The sequence below is a fragment of the Neoarius graeffei genome, chromosome 27 (genome assembly GCF_027579695.1).
Source record: "Neoarius graeffei isolate fNeoGra1 chromosome 27, fNeoGra1.pri, whole genome shotgun sequence".
NCBI lineage: Eukaryota > Metazoa > Chordata > Actinopteri > Siluriformes > Ariidae > Neoarius > Neoarius graeffei.
Genome location: NC_083595.1, coordinates 45,620,559 through 45,635,942, shown reverse-complemented (window position 1 = coordinate 45,635,942; position 15,384 = coordinate 45,620,559).

Here is a 15,384-nt window from a genome sequence, read left to right as displayed (position 1 = left end):
TAGAGTTGTTTATTATTCATTCATTATCTCTAGCTGCTTTATCCTGTTCTACAGGGTCGCAGGCAAGCTGGAGCCTATCCCAGCTGACTACGGGCGAAAGGCGGGGTACACCCTGGACAAGTCGCCAGGTCATCACAGGGCTGACACATAGACACAGACAACCATTCACACTCACATTCACACCTACGGTCAATTTAGAGTCACCAGTTAACCTAACCTGCATGTCTTTGGACTGTGGGGGAAACCGGAGCACCCGGAGGAAACCCACGCGGACACGGGGAGAACATGCAAACTCCGCACAGAAAGGCCCTCGCCAGCCACGGGGCTCGAACCCGGACCTTCTTGCTGTGAGGCGACAGCGCTAACCACTACACCACCGTGCTGCCCTTGTTATTATTATTATTATTGCATGTAAGCAGTGATCCATTTCTCTTCTTTCAAAAATTAAAGAGCAACTTTGCTTTAAAGACTGCACAATTTTGCCCCACCAGCAAACATGACAAACACCACATCATCCATCTGGGGAAAAAATAATATATATATATATATATATATATATATATATATATATATATATATATATATATATATTAGGGCTGTCAAAGTTAACGCGATAATAACGCGTTAATGCGATCTCAATTTATTGCGATTAAAAAAAAATAGTGCCGTTAACGCAAATTCTAATTTGGCCCTGCAAGTCACCCGTAGTTCCTGTTGAGGCTTGTTGCGTGCTGCTTCAATAAGAGTAAGTGTGAGTGATGGAGAAAGTCATAGACATATAAACATAGACGCCGCCTTCTGCGTAGAATCATACGTCATCCTCGCCGCCATATTGGATGGGGCAAAGTGGAGATTTTCCACCCGTCTCTGGTATAGCGTCTAGACAGTAGCCGAGAATAAAGATGCCTCATTCATGTGCTGCGTTTAACTGTACCAACAGGTTTACCGTCCAAACGAGATCACATGGGATTACCTTTCACAGGTGAGACTGGAAAAATACTTTTCAATACTGTTCCTTCAGTCTTCAGGTTCCCAGCTCATCTCCACCGGGGGGGTGTAGAGTTATAAGCAGTGAGAATTAGATAATACAGTGCCACACTATGATGAACGTTTTTGAACGTATGATGAATGTTTTATTTTTGTTATCTGTTTTTTTCTTCTTTTATGTCAAATACTTCTCTTCAAAAGAAACTAATGAAGAGTAAAATAAAACATTTTTTTTATTTTCACAGTGATATGCACTTTATTTTTCATCCCTTGGTTTTCTCATCTAATATGGAAGTTATGGATGTCAGTGGCTGTGACAAGACGTGTTATGCTCTGCAATAAAAAAAAAAAAACATTGGTACAAAGCAAGCCCATTCACTTTTTTATGCTGATAAGAGAATTACAATGGTTTTTCATGTGACAAAAATGTGCGATTAAATTGCAATTAATCGCAAGTTAACTATGACAGTCGCGACATTAATCGCGATTAAATATTTTAATCGCTTGACAGCACTAATATATATATATATCATCTCATCTCATTATCTCTAGCCGCTTTATCCTTCTACAGGGTCGCAGGCAAGCTGGAGCCTATCCCAGCTGACTATGGGCGAAAGGCGGGGTACACCCTGGACAAGTCGCCAGGTCATCACAGGGCTGACACATAGACACAGACAACCATTCACACTCACATTCACACCTACGGTCAATTTAGAGTCACCAGTTAACCTAACCTGCATGTCTTTGGACTGTGGGGGAAACCGGAGCACCCGGAGGAAACCCACGCGGACACGGGGAGAACATGCAAACTCCACACAGAAAGGCCCTCGCCGGCCACGGGGCTCGAACCCGGACCTTCTTGCTGTGAGGCGACAGCGCTAACCACTACACCACCGTGCCGCCCATATATATATATATATATATATATATATATATATATATATATATATATATATATATATATATATATATATATATATATATATATATATATATATATATATATAAAAATCAGAAAACTAATTAGTGGGCAAAACTGGAGGAAAATAGGGTTTAAAATGTTGCATCCTTAAATTCTTCTTTTTTTCAGTCTTATGTGAAATATTTAAGCTTTCTATATTCTAATAAGATCTAAACCCATGCAAGTGTTTAGTGTTTTTGTTACATTTTTCATAAAATAACTTAAAGCTATCAGTGTTCACTCTGGCCGAGCCGTACATTACTGACAAGTGTGAGCTTATAAATTCACACTCGTGGGACCAAGGGACCTTTTTTTTTATATATATATATAGCCAGTGCTGACAAAAGCACACACCTTCTCTCTCAATCAAACCAGTGGTCTCAAACTCTCACACTCCCATCCTCATGATAAACAAGCCGGTGTATTTTCAGCCCGAGCAAATAAATGGGATTTAACTCCTATGAGGACCAGAGGGAGCAGGTAGATTTCCACAGAGCCGAGGGGGGGATAATCATTCAGCTGGGGCAGCTATTGAGAGAAAGTCCCCTGGTGTTATGACGAACACAAACACCCTTTTTTTTTTTTAAATGGAAACACACGGAGTGGGCAGAAAAAACCACCCCAGCATGGGTGAGATAGTAACTGGAAAAAAGGAGCAGGGGAAAAAGTGCCTTTATTGGGCTTTTCCTTTGAACAACATCGCTATAGATAGAATCGCAATTCACACTGGATTTGGCTGTTCCTGATGTAGAATTTCGGAAAATAGACCGCGACTTCAAAAGAAACCGAAATGGCAAAGAGTGGAATGTCAGCTAGCTATGTGTAACCCCACGACATGTTCCACTAATGTCGGAACAGGCGGAACATGAGATGGGTTTGGAAATGAATGGGTGTCTGCGGTATGAATGGAAGAAGGTGATCCAAGGCCACTGTGACACATAATGAATACAGTATTCAATCTTTCCTTCAAATTTCCACTCATTAGGGACTTTTCTTCCTGTTTAAATTCTTTTTTTTGTTTCATATTAATAGCAAAACATCACTACTGTCTTCTTATCCATATCCGTATCCATGTACACAGTGTAAAGCAGAAGGGAAGCGTCAGGGCCTTCAGAGAAGGCCCAAACATATCAGCATTTCAAATATTACATTTAATTTCTTTCATCATTTCATTACAATTATTCTCTTCTAATTTTCAATTTGGCCTCATTTTCTATCAAATTTCCTTTAGAAATGAAAGGGTTACTGTCCTGAAAACATTAAAATCGAGTTATCCAATGAGATTTGTTTGTTGTCTCTAGGCTGAGACGAGTTTAGAGCTGCTCACTCATTGGTTAGGACTTCATTGCCGGGACAGAAGGCCATGGCAGTGTATGTTTATGTAGGAACTGACAGATGAATTAACCAATCAGATTTTGATTTATAGTGGGGGGGACCAAACATTTATCACCCTAGACCATCTCAAAGGCCAACATGAGCTTAACCGTGAGTCAGCGCAATGAAGTCACCTTCCAGCCAATGTAGTGTTCATCAGTAGTGTAAGCGAATGCTAATAAAGCAGTCAAGCCAGTGCTATCGAGAGCAAGTAGCACAGGCTAACAACCGAGAAGCTAAGATTTCTGTCTTCAGACTCTTCTTTCACGCTGCACGCTTGCTACAGTATTTTCCACTCCTACTTAAGTATTCATTTCCCTGTGTAATTTGCTTAGTTACTTTTAAAATCAACATCGACAGCTACACACAACGGAGCAACCTGGCAGCCTGCCGCTAATCCCTTGCAAAATCCTTTGCCCTGTTGCTTTTTTGGTGTCTGGCTAAGTTTTGGCTGAGTTCAGGTCTAATAGTAACCATTCAGCACTGGTGTAAATAGTGTATAGATTCAACCTACTGCTCTACAGAATGAAGCAACCACAGGTCTAGCGCCCCTACTGGTTGGCTGCAGTGTAATATTTATCCCTGCCTATCCCCATGTGCTTCAACAATAAAATAGCCTGTTATCCATGTAAATTTTCTCATCTAAGCCATCTTTCCATCTTCAGGGTCTAATTTGAACACTTAGTTTTCTCTATGCTGATATCTGCACATTCTTTATTTCAACCCAGAAATTAGCTTTACTAGTTTATTCTAATATATAGTAAGAAGGCGTGGCTACACTTCAGAATGAAGTGATTGGCAGTCTTGGGGACATGTTGGACCTTGGTATTTGGAGAAGGAGACGGGTCTAGAAATGAGTAGGTGTACCTGACTTCGGCTCTTTTCTCTACTGCGCAAACTCTGGCTTCAAATTTGACAACATGGCCGAGTATTTTGGTTTTGTTTCTATAGAGCGGAAGGGCGTGGCAAAAGATTACATGCAAAATATTTGCAGCACCTTCTGTACAATGGATATTAACATCCAGTCATAGGCTACAACTCTCAAATTAATCATCTATATGGCATGTTCTGCACCAGAGAAATTTAACTACGCCCACCTCTATCACGACACTATTTATATTCATAAGTGCGATATATATATATATATATATATATACTGTATAATATATGATTTTAACTTGCCTATTTTCAAACCATGGAAATCCTCTGTAGTCCCTGTAGCCTAAAGAATTTGCAGTTTAAAGGGTGAGGTGATATAAACTGCTTTTACATGGGCACTTGCACCAGAACAAGTTGTTCCCGGAACAAGTTGCCCCGGTGCAATGGCCCATCTAAACACGATTTGTTCCAGAACAAGTTGACACCGGTGGGCACAACTTGCTTTCCTTTTCTGAGGTGGCTCAACTTGTTCCAGAACATCTTGCTCCAGGTGCAACTTGTTCCAGATCATCTTGTTCCAGGTGCAACTTGTTCCAGAACATCTTGTTCCAGGAGCAACTTGTTCCTGCTTACTGTCTAAACACAATCGGTGTCAGGTAGGAGGGCTTATACATGAGTAGTAGTGTTCATCCTGGTCATTTATCATCCGGACAAGACCACTTCACAGCAAATTCAGTGGTAAGTTCTTCATGAGTGCTTTTGCTTATCAAACTTTGCCTTCAGACTATGCTGTCAAGCAATTCCCAAAGCAATCACAGTGATAACTGGACTAAAGAGAAAGTTCTTACCATCATCAAGTTGTAGGAAGATGCAGATACCCAGCTGGATTTGGAGAAATCGGGCCACAATGAGGGGATTTACTACCGAATCACCGAGTGTTTAAACCGAGAAACAGGCAACAAGAGGGCAATAAAGCAAGTTAAAAACAAGCTAAAAAACTTAAGAAGAAATTACAAAATATGTAAAGACAATATCAAGTAAGTATACCCGCCATTTTGCTTCTGATCACTGATTTGCACATGCGCACTTTTGTGTTTACCTGTCTTCCGGGCTTATTCTATTTCCAGTCTGCCATTGATAGAGAGTGAGAATGTAAACACGAGGGAAAGTGGGCACAACTTGTTCCAGGGACAATTTGTTCCTGCTGCCCATGTAAAAGCAGCAGAAACAACCAGAGGCCTGGGAGTTTGAGAGTCCTGTGCAGTATCTTATCTTTTCTTAGCTGATCTGTTGGAGCCACTCTCCCAGTGTGGGGGTCCCTGCACCGAGGGCTCCTATCACCACAGGGACCACTGTTGTCTTCATCTTCCACATCTTTTCTAACTCTTCTTTCAGCCCCTGGTACTTCTCGAGCTTCTCAAGTTCCTTTTTCCTGATGCTATTGTCACTTGGTATAGAGAGCGTGCATGTGACGTCACAAGGTCACGTGATATTTGTTTATCTGCCATCTTGGATGGCATGGCCGCACATAGAACTTAGACGAACCCGTTCTAATTATCAAGTGTGTGTGAGTAGATCTTTCGAGAATGGTTATATCTTGTTCAGCATTTGGTTGTACCAATAGACAGGGCCAAAAGGAGGGCCTGTCATTTTATAGATTCCCCGCAGACGAGGAGAGACGCGCAAAATGGGTGTCCGCTGTGCGAAGAGAAAACTGGTACCCCAGTTCTACCAGCCGAATTTGTAGTGAACACTTCATATCAGGTAGGTGTAATCTTCTAATGCATTTATATCTGATATTGAATAATAATTCTGCACATATAAAGATAGCAGTGATTTGTGATTTTTATTTGTTTTTTCAGACAAACACATACATGGCGGCACGGTGGTGTAGTGGTTAGCGCTGTCGCCTCACAGCAAGAAGGTCCTGGGTTCGAGCCCCGGGGCTGGCGAGGGCCTTTCTGTGCGGAGTTTGCATGTTCTCCCCGTGTCCACGTGGGTTTCCTCCGGGTGCTCCGGTTTCAACCACAGTCCAAAGACATGCAGGTTAGGTTAACTGGTGACTCTAAATTGACCGTAGGTGTGAATGGTTGTCTGTGTCTATGTGTCGGCCCTGTGATGACCTGGCGACTTGTCCAGGGTGTACCCCGCCTTTCGCCCGTAGTCAGCTGGGATAGGCTCCAGCTTGCCTGCGACCCTGTAGAAGGATAAAGCGGCTAGAGATAATGAGATGAGATGAGAAACACATACATATTTACAACCCTGTCATTATCTGGAACTGAGTTTAGATTTCGAACATTCTTACGATAAAACGTCCTGCATAGTCTCTTTATGATAAACGTCTTAATGCCACTTACCTGTGAGGTTATCAAGTAGACATTCTTCTTCGGAACCTTCCAGAGGTATAGTTGGGATACCCATCCTGCAACAAAATATTTATAAGCTTCCAGGCTCTTGTAAGCTTTGAGGGCTTTGCCAGTGTAACACGATTCACGATTAACAAGAAAATTGTAAATGTCGTGGTAGGCCAGATCGGGCAAATCGCCGGCACCGCAGCTCCGAATTTCCCTGAACAAGGATTGCAGCAAGTTGTACCTGGAACACTTTTCCACGTAACGCTGCCTCACGTCACCTTCAAGAAGCTGAACAAACTTAGACAAGTTATCGCGCGATGTAGATGGGGTATTTTCCGAATTTTCTTGGGGATTACTCCCTGGATCCATTACGCTCGCGCAAGGTAAACAATCCTGAAGCCGTCCAATATGGCGGAGTAAACACGGACGGGTCACGTGACTGCACATCCTCTATTGCCACATCTATCACCACAGCCTTGTTTTTCCATTTGTCCACCATTACCATGTCCAGTTGGTTAGCCATTACCAGTTTGTCTATCTGTATCAGGAAGTCCCACAGGATCTTAGCTTGCTTGATATTAGCTATAGATACATTTAACAGATATTCCATGAAATCGAGTCATACATGAGCTGATAGCCAATGAGGCACATAAGCACTGAGTTGGCTATAAACCATGTATGATGAGATTGATTGGAATAACTGTTTTATTCTATCCACAGTCACTGGATTTTGAGAAATGGATCATTTTTATTTTTTGCAAAGTCGATAAATAAAAACTTTATAGAAAATGTCCAACAAAATCATTTCCACTTAGAATGTAAATAAAGGGGTGAAATGACAGTAGCAGTTTGTGAGAAATACAATAATAATCCATCCATCCATCCATCCATCCATTATCTGTAGCCACTTATCCTGTTCTACAGGTTCGCTGGAGCCTATCCCAGCTGATTATGGGTGAAAGGCGGGGTACACCCTGGACAAGTCACCAGGTCATCGCAGGGCTGACACATAGAGACAAACAACCATTCACACTCACATTCACACCTACGGTCAATTTAGAGTCACCAGTTAACTTAACCTGCATGTCTTTGGACTGTGGGGGAAACCGGAGCACCCGGAGGAAACCCACGCGGACACGGGGAGAACATGCAAACTCCACACAGAAAGGCCCTCGCCAGCCGCTGGGCTCGAACCCGGACCTTCTTGCTGTGAGGCAACAGTGCTAACCACTACACCACCGTGCCGCCTGCGACAATAATCATTCTTGAATTTTATTTTTAAAGATACGTTCTTACCATCAAATACTTTTATTACATATTTTGTTGCTTTTTTTTGTATTTTGGGGGGTTTGTTTTTAAGTAGATTTTTTATTTCATCCTCAGTTGGTTCAGTGACACGCCGCCATTTTGTTTTTCTCTACTCACGGTATATGAGCTGATATCCTAGTAGTAGAGTAGACAATCAGAGCCTGCGATTGCTCATATCCAGTGAATATAGATAGAATATATAAATATTTTAGAAGGCAGGGTTGAAACATGGTATGGTATATCATTTAGGACAAAACGATAGTCTGGGGTTTGAACAAAAAAAGCCCAACATGTTGCTTATAAAGTCTCTGAGTTACTATAAGTATGTATAAGAATTTCTCACACTGCAGTTGAAAACATATCTGCGCTTCTCTTTTTCTCATCTGGACCTAAACCTGACGTCGGTCATAAATCACACTCGGGCGGGGGGAAAGTCCTCGTGTGCCGTATCATGAGTTGCAAAATGCTTGCGAGACCTATATTTCTGACAGGAGTACACAAAATAAATATTTAAATCATTTTACATTTTTGGCACTCCTAATTCCCTGAATAAGCACAAGTCTATCAGGTAGACCGGTGTTGCGCTGTAAATCTATCCAGCCTGAGTGCGGCATGTCGAGGGTCACTGAGGAGTCATGGATTTTGAGGAGGTATAAACCTGGTTCTTTATAGCTATCCCAATTGTTGTGTGTTAGAATTATGTGCATTGTATTAGCTCTAATGAAGGACGTAAATTCTCGGTTTTACGAGTGGCCCTTTTACGAGGCAGGGGAAATTGTAAAATACGCGCTTTTTCACGTTAGCCGTGTTTGTCACCCTGCCACTGGAGTTCACACACGCTTTTTTCATTAACCCACAGACGGCTCCTTCAGTGGTGTGAGCGTCTGCGGGTGTGTGAACGGCTGACTTTGCCGTCCTGACATTTAGCAGACAGCTCTACACGAGCGTGTGATTGGCCAATCAAAGTTGACGCAGGATCAGAATGATTGCATTCTCACAAAAAAGAATGGTCTTTTAAAATTTGATTGTGTGATATGCTGAACCTGAACCAATAACTGTCTTTTAGACCTCCGTGTCCTAAGATGTTACAGTAAGAGAAAGTGTTACTGTAGAGCATTCCTTTTGATTCTTCTGCTCTAACACCCTTCATTTAGATCAGCAGCTAATTATCCATGTCAGTCAGTTTAAAGATGGCTCCGTAGTTAAATCAAAAACTTTACTGCGCACATGTAACTACAGTCATGAGTTTCAACTAACAGTAACATGATACCTATAAATGTCATTTGGCGATTGATGAGCTCTTGTAAACTGATGAAATAATATTATTCTACTCATTTTTGGTCTCTCCTTATTTCCTCTATGTAATTAAATCAACATTCAGATGTTAAACAACAACAAAGAATGTAAGAAATTTATGATGACAGAGTTTTAGGGATTAGGAACTGTTTGAAACATAAAAATGCGAGAAAAGGTTAAGAATAAAATAATCTTTTAAGAATAAAGTCACCATATTCTAATAAAAAGGTTATAATATTATGAGAAAAAAAAACAATATTTTGAGAATAAAGTCATACTATTACAGGGAAAAAGTGCAATAAACATACTGAGAGCAGAGAAGAAAAAAATCACAACACTATCTCAGGAAATATTATGAATAAATTAGAATAAAAGCAATACATTTAGAGTATTATCTCATATTCTGACTTTGTCGTTGGAATATTACAACCTTATTCTCCAAAATTGTCTATTTTTATTCTGTAAAATACTGGTGTATAAATATATTCAGTGCATTCCTGCTATTATTAATTTGCACTAGCAGCACTGGCACAAATTGTTGCTTTCAGGATCTCTCTACTTTCTCCTAACGTATTTTAGGACACTATTTTCCCCTCAGTTTTCAACCAATCACCAAATTTCACATGAAGAATCTCTCTGGGCTGAATTACATTGCTATGACTTTTGGTGCTGATCTGGATCACCGATCTGGAATGATCCATGAAAAATGGGCTTTTTTCCTCACTAAGCGTCATTCTCTATCTCTTACCATTCCGGATCTATAGGGTACGGTGACCAGACATCCTGGTTTGTAACAGCTAGCACAAACTACCGTGACTTTAGTCACAGTCTCTATCTAGTTCTACTTCTTCTTATTATTATTATTCTCCTCACGTTTTTTAGGACACTATTTCTCCCTCAGTTTTCAACCAAATCAGCACCAAATTTCAAATGAAGAATACCTCTGGGCTGAATTATGTTGCTATGACTTTTGGTGGTGATCCGGATCACCAAATCAGAATGATCCATGAAAAAAAGGAATTTTTTTCAATCACTTATAACTGTAAATTTTCATGATTTTTTTCAATCATCTCATCTCATCTCATTATCTCTAGCCGTTTTATCCTTCTACAGGGTCGCAGGCAAGCTGGAGCCTATCCCAGCTGACTACGGGCGAAAGGCGGGGTACACCCTGGACAAGTCGCCAGGTCATCACAGGGCTGACACATAGACACAGACAACCATTCACACTCACATTCACACCTACGCTCAATTTAGAGTCACCAGTTAACCTAACCTGCATGTCTTTGGACTGTGGGGGAAACCGGAGCACCTGGAGGAAACCCACGCAGACACGGGGAGAACATGCAAACTCCACACAGAAAGGCCCTTGCCGGCCCCGGCGCTCGAACCCAGGACCTTCTTGCTGTGAGGCGACAGCGCTAACCACTACACCACCGTGCCGCCTTTTTCAATCATTATTGAAAAATTTATTTATTTTTAATTTTGTTCAGGGCGGCAGGGCGCAACTTTTCCTCACTAAGCATCATTCTCCATCTCTTACCGTTCCGGATCTATAGGGTACAGTGACCAGACGTCCTGGTTTGTAACAGCTAGCGCAAATTACTGTAACTTTAGTCACAGTCTCTATTTTTTTTTCCTAGTTCAAGTTCAGACACTTTATTGTCATTGTTAAGGCACAACAAAATTTATTTTGTGCTAGTCCCAAAGATGCAAAAAAAAAAAAAAAAAAATTAAAATTTATTCAATTATTATTATTACTATTATTAATATTATTTTGGTCATTTGCCAATTCCAACCCCATTAGCTAATTTTTCGCTGTCACACAACAGCTAGCAACAGAAATACGAACGACTCTAGCATGTGCTTCATCCATGACACGTGAAGCCACCTCATTGTTTCAAACCACTTCTCATATTACGATGTAGCTGAGCACATTCGAAGGAAAGCACTATCTACCCTCTTCCACATACAGGATATGACCTCATATCTGGCTAGTGTTACTCTGACTGACAGAAGAGAAGGAATACAGGATCCGACCTGGGGGTGCAAGGTGGGAATACAGGCACACGCTTGTGCATGCGCACACACACACACACACACACACACACACACACACACACACACACACACACACACACACATTTGTCTCACTATCCTTGTGAGGAACTTCCATTGATATAATTATTATTGCAGTTAATTAATGCTGTGCCTGCACCTAACCCTAACCTTAACCTCAGTAATGAAAATGAAACTTTTTGGCTCTTTTATTTTTGTTTTTATTTTATATATATTTTTTAATTCTGTTATAAAAAAACACAACATCAATTTCCTTGTGGGGACCATCCAAATGTTCACACAAGGTCAAAATTGGCAGATTTTACCATCCTTGTGGGGACATTTGGTCCTCGGTAGTAAATAAACACACACACACACACACACACACACACACACACACACACACACACATCTAGGGTAATTTAGCATAGCCATAAGATCATACATCTGATGACTTATTCTCGGTTAGTTCTTAAAAGTAGCACTGACTCTAGAGCTGTGGAGTGTACTGTAAGTCGACCAGAAGAAACTCTTCAACCCTCAGATTGACAAATCAAGCAATTACACAGGAAGTGATGATGCCATTATTTCGTACTTCAGCTCAAAGCATCCTGCCACATTTTACATTCACATGCTTGACCTAAATGAGAGAATAGAGTCGAGGAGAGAAAGAATAAAGATTGAAATATCTCCCAGGGACATTCTGCTTGCTATTTCAGAACAGCTCTTATCTCCTCCCTGTCAGCCGTGTTAATATAGGGATGAACAATATTTCATGAAGGGCAGCTGAATGCGGCTCGGCTGGCACACACTCGCTCGTCTTTCTCCTCCTCGTGCCCTCGTCTGTCTTTTGTACCCCCTTTTTTCCCTCCCTCTCTGTCAGATGAGTCACGGGTTAGCGAGGGAGGGTGAGAGGGTGATAAGCCTCGTTCTTCTTTCTCCTCCTCCTCCTCCTCTCCTCGACACTCGTTTGCATTTTCATATCAATAATCGGGCAATTTCCCTACATGCTAATCCATCAAAGCAGAGCGACGCGTAATCTGGAGCAGAGAGGAGCTCCGGAGGCTGCAGGTGAAACGCTGGAGTAGAAAGACATTTGTTCTCCTGAACCACTCACAAAAGCCATCTCTGTCTGGCATGATCGATCGTATGTATGGAAGAGACTCAAGCTGGTGAAGAGATGCTCAACATTCTGCACCTGAAAGAAAGAAAGAAAGAAAGAAAGAAAGAAAGAAAGAAAGAAAGAAAGAAAGAAAGAGGGGAAAAAAAAACATCCGAATGAACCTACTCAGCTTCCACACTTCCATGGCCTTGCCCTTTGTCTGTGTATATAGCCAAAGTGCTTACCTCTCCTCGGTAAAAAAGATGAACAATGCAAAGCAAGGGCAGGAAAGGTGCGAGAAAAAGAATATCAGCCCGAATGTAATATCTACAAATGCTGACAGGGTTGAATTTCACCGCCGTGGTTAAGATGACTCCAGCTCTGAAAGGGAGAATTTTGCACAACAATAAGATTGTGTTTTCTGATTTTAATTTCTCTCTAATCTGCTTGTGAGGTGAAAGATGTGCTCCAGTGCTCACCTCATTTCAGAGTGTTTTGTAGGATTTACTTGCTAACAGGTTTTTTCAAGGTCACAGCATGTACAGTTTCTTTGAATCGAATCCTGGTGCGATTCCTCAGTTACCCCTTTTCCACCAAATCAGTTCCAGGGCTGGTTCGGGGCCGGTGCTGGTGCTGGTTCACAACTCGTTCAACTTGCGAGCCAGCTGAGAACCAGTTTGCTTTTCCATTGCTCGGGGTGCTAAGGGAAGCCACGTCATTACGTCGCTGTATACGTCAGTTACGTCGCTGAGTTTGCATAAACCTTGGCGCGAACATCGAAGCAACAACAACATGGAGAAGAAGAAGAAGCAACAACAACAATAATAATGGATGACTTCACGTTTGTACAGCTGCTGCTTCTCGTCGCTTAAAAATGGCGACCTTTCGCGGTCTTGCGATTGTTGTTGGTCTTAACAACTCCGCCCCCCCGCTGATGTAAGCGGTTCTTTCCTCTGGCCCAGCAAAGAATTGGTGCTAGCCTGGAACTGTTTTTTTCTGGCCCAGAGCCAGTTCTTTGTTCAGTGGAAACAGAAAACCTGGTTCCAAACTAAGCACTGGCCCCAAACCAGCCCTGGAACTGCTTTGGTGGAAAAGGGGCAAGTGTGGTTCCTTAAGGCCCAGTCCCACAATACAGATAACTATAACTACAACTACAACTATAAATCAGTCTCCTGCAGTTTATGTGGTTGGTGCTCACACCAGACCAATAACGATCCCTATAGCCCAGGCCTGGGTTTATCCGTATCGGTGAGATTGCTTCTGCAGTGATTTTTCCAGACCTGGACCTGATCTGATAAAACATCTGACCAATCCGGTCATTGTTTACATGTGACGCTGTCTGAGCACGTGCTATTTTCCCCGGGCATCTTTGTACATCCTTGTTGCATTATGAAGTCAAGGAATACAGATTCACAGAAAATAAAAAATATAATACCAAAACACAGATCTTTTATTCACAGATATGTGATTTTCTGTGAAATATTAATAGGAAATGTATAAAGTAAACATATAAATGCACATAAGATACTTTAATTATGAACTTCGGCAAACATTTAATTGTTTTAGACTTCTTAAATTTTTATCCATGATGCATCATTCGTATGAAATCGGTAACCAGTCTGTAATACACTGAAGCATCTATGGCCAATCCGTAAATTATTAACATCCATGATGCATCTGTATTAAAATCTGTAACCACTCCACAGTTGGAGGATATGAGTTGATTTAAACAAGTGAGTTGATTTACAGTACATGTGCCCTGAATTTTGGATGGCAGATTTCTTTTTCTTCTGCTAAACTGTCTAACAAGGTCCAAACTGAGCCAAAGGACGGAGCTGTAGAGCTGCAGAAGTGCGATATGTTCTGGATATTTTGACTTTCAAAGACAGAAAAGTCAAAATAATCACTGGATGTTATAATAAAAAATAACAAATTAACTAGTTATCTAGAACCCCAATTCCAGAAAAGTTGGAATGCTGTGTAAACTAGAAATAAAAACAGAATGTGATAATTTCCAAATCTTGGAAACCTTATATTTCATTGAAAACAGTACAAAGACAACATATCAAATGTTGAAACTGAGAAATTTTATTGTTGTTTTGAAAAATATATGATCATTTTGAATTTGATGTCAACAACACGTTTCAGAAAAGTTGGGACGGGGCAACAAAAGACTCAAAAACCTAATTTGGTTGATTGGTAACAGGTGAGTAACATGATTGGGTATAAAAAGAGCATCCCAGAGAGGCGGAGTTTCTCAGAAGTAAAGATGGGGAGGGGTTCACCGCTCTGTGAAAGACTGCGTGGGCAAAGAGTGCAACAATTTAAGAATTACGTTCCTCAATGTAAAATTGCAAATAATTTGGCGATCACATCATCTATGGTCCATAATATCATTAAAAGAGTCAGAGAATCTGGGGAAATCTCTGTATGCAAGACACAAGGCTGAAAACTGACATTGGATGCCTGTGATCTTCAGGCCCTCAAGAGACACTGCATTAAAAGCAGACACGTGTCTGTAGTGGAAATCACTGTATGGGCTCAGGAACACTTCAGAAAACCATTGCCTGTGAAAACACTTCATTACTGCATCCACAAATGCAAGTTAAAACCAGATATAAACAATATTCAGAAACACCACCACCTTCTCTGGGCCCGAGCTCTTTTATGATGGACTGAGGCAAAGTGGAAAACTGTCCCGAGGTCTGATGAATCAAAAGTAGAAATTCTTTTGAGAAATCATGGACACCACGTCCTCCAGGCTAAAGAGGAGAGGGACCATCCAGCTTGTTATCAGTGCACAGTTCAAAAGCCAGCATCTGTGATGGCATGAGGGTGCATTAGGGCACATGACATGGGTAGCTTGTACATCTGGGAAGGCATCATTAATGCTGAATGATATATACACATTTCAGAGCAACATGCTGCCATCCAGACAAACTCCTTTTCAGGGAAGGCCTTCCTTCTTTCAGCAAGACAATGCCAAACCGCTTTCTACACATATTAAAATTGCATGGCTCTGTAGTAAAAGAGTCTGGGTGCTAAACTGGCCTGCTGAAGTCCAG